Below are 3,048 nucleotides of genomic sequence, written 5' to 3'. Positions count from 1 at the left end.
CCGAAATGGTAAACATGGGGATGCGTCTAGAAGAAGGAGTCCGAACCGGACGTCTGACTAAAGAAGGTGGATCTTCAAGCGGAACCAAAAAGTTCGGAAGTGGTTTCCAAAAGAAGAAAGAACAAAGTGTTGACATGGTATCCCAAGGGAGGCCAAGAGGAAATGTCAGTCGTCAACAACAAGTTTCTGCTATTGCGCCAGTTGTTAATACAGCGCCAAATCCGGGATTCACTCCTCAGTTTCAGCAACAACAGCCTCGACAACAGGCTCAGCAGTTCAACAACAATCAGAATCGTGTGCAAAGAGCTCCACAGTTTGATCCGATTCCAATGACCTATACAGAATTGTACCCTGCTTTGATTGAAAAAGGTCTCGTTCAAACTAGAGCACCACCACCAGTACCTGAGAGACTCCCATGGTGATACAAAGCAGAGGTCTCATGCCCTTATCATCAAGGAGCACCTGGCCATGATCTTGAGCATTGCATAGCTTTGAAATACGAAGTTCAGAGGTTGGTTAGATCTAATCTTCTCTCTTTCAGAAATTTGAATCCTAATGTGCAAGCAAATCCGCTACCCAATCATGGAGGGCATGTTGTGAACATGGTGTATGGATGTCCTGGTCCATACCGAGTCTATAATATCAATTTCTCAAGAGCAGATTTGGTACAAATGCACGCCACTCTCTGTCGAGGACAGAATTTTCGCCAGCATCAATACGGTTCCTGTAGAATATGTTGTGTGGATCCTCACGGGTGTTCGATTGTGAGAAGAGATCTCCAAGTTTTGCTAGATAATGGTACTATTGAGATCTACAGAAATAGGGATGAAAATGAAGTTAACATGATAGGATGTTATCCGCATGAGCTTTTAGTCTCAGATATCAACTCGGAAATGCCTAAAGTTAACGTCATCATTCCTCATTTCAACATGCCTGAGCGCATAGAAGTTACTTACAACAAGCCAAAGGTTCCTATTGCTCCTTTGATCATTTGTCTACCTGGACCTATTCCTTATGACTCTGACAAGGCAGTTCCCTACAACTACAATGCAACAATGATAAAGGATGGGCAAGAAGTTCCTTTACCTACTCTTTCATCTGTCGTGAATATCGCCGATGTGAGTCGAGTAACAAGAAGTGGACGTGTGTATACTCCACTACCTCCAAAGCAGCCTGTTGCTCCTGCGACCGAACAAAATCATGTCAATATTCCAGTGGGAAATCCTGTGGAAACTCCTGTCAGTAATACAAACACTGATATTGGACAATCCAGTGGAACCAATGTCAATCCTGACTTTGATGAAATTTTGAAGCTTATCAAAAGAAGTGAATACAAGATTGTGGATCAGCTTATGCAGACTCCTTCAAAAATCTCAATACTTTCATTGCTGTTAAACTCAGAAGCCCACAGGGAAGCCCTGATGAAGGTCTTGGATCAGGCTTTTGTAGATCATGATGTGACTGTTGACCATTTTGGTGGGATAATAGCCAACATAACTGCTTGCAACAATTTAAGCTTCTGTGATGAAGAACTCCCCGAGGAGGGCAGAAATCACAATCTTGCTTTGCACATTTCTATGAACTGTCAGTCAGACTCTTTGTCCAATGTACTGGTAGACACTGGATCTTCCTTGAATGTTATGCCAAAGACGACTCTTGCTCGCTTGTCTTACCAAGGAATGCCTATGAAATTCAGTGGTGTAGTTGTCAAAGCATTTGATGGATCGCGAAAATCTGTTATCGGCGAAGTCAACCTTCCCATGACAATTGGTCCACATACATTTCAAATCACCTTCCAGGTCATGGACATTCAAGCTGCTTATAGCTGCCTGTTAGGACGACCATGGATCCATGAAGCAGGGGCAGTAACTTCTACGCTCCATCAAAAGTTAAAATTTGTGACAAATGGAAAATTGGTAACAATAAGTGGAGAGCAAGCCTTGATGGTGAGCCATTTATCCAATTTCTCTTTCATAAGTGCTGATGATGTGGAAGGAACGCAGTTCCAAGGTCTCTCTTTAGAAGACGAATCTTCCAAGAAGAAAGCATCAATCTCTTCTTACCAAGAGGCGGTAAAAGTAGTGAAAGATGGAACTACCACTGGCTGGGGGCAAGTTGTGATCCCAACCAAGAATGAAACCAGAGCAGGTCTCGGATGTTCACCAACATTCTCAAACTGCACCAAGAAGGATGAAACCCTTCGACCGATCAAAGAAACATTCATCAGTGGAGGATTCCTTAACCCAATTCCTCAAGAGGTCAATGTCCTTATTGAAGAATGCATCGAAGAAGGTCTCTCCGATAGTGAAGAAGAATGGAAATGTTATCTCAATGACTCGGGATACATATCTCAGGAAGAACCATATCCTCCGTCAGAGAAACCCAAAGGCAAAGAAACTGAGCCTGTTCCTGCAGAAATCTGGGACACCTTGGGACAACCAAGTGGGAAATTTGATTATATGGTGAAATATACTGCACCTGAAAGTTACAAGATTGCGATTGAGGACATCCAACCAACTGGATGGGGAGATTCCTTTGAATATGATAGTCAACCAGAAGAGGTTTATCAGCCCTGTCAATTTTCTCAGCAGCCTGAAATTACTGAAGATTTCGGATTTAATGCATCTGCCAAGGTTTATAATCCTGAAGGTGGTTATTATCACATAAATGCCATTTTTGAAGATGAAGGGGAAGATGATCCCGCAGCTGACTCAGAAAGTGTCGCTGACAATGAGTCTCTTCATCCTGAAGACTGGGAAATACATCCTGAAAATTCTGAAGATTGTGACTCGTCTTACGCTCTTCAAGAAGTAGAAGAAGATCGTTTTAACTCTACAAAGAACAAGGTTGACAAACCAGGACCTTCAAATCCTGCTCGACCAGCGGTCAATGTCAATACTGAAGATAATTCTGAGGAGAACTTTCCTGAATACATAATACACAGAGGAGTTCGTTGCTACTGGAAGGCTGTCGACGTTCCGAATGTTGTTCGCCGCTCAAAGTAATCACCTCGCTGTTATTTTGACCTCCTGCCTTGCCCAAAGCAGA

The sequence above is a fragment of the Vicia villosa genome, linkage group LG7, assembly GCF_029867415.1.
Source record: "Vicia villosa cultivar HV-30 ecotype Madison, WI linkage group LG7, Vvil1.0, whole genome shotgun sequence".
Classification (NCBI taxonomy): Eukaryota; Viridiplantae; Streptophyta; class Magnoliopsida; order Fabales; family Fabaceae; genus Vicia; species Vicia villosa.
This window is presented reverse-complemented; position numbering follows the sequence as displayed.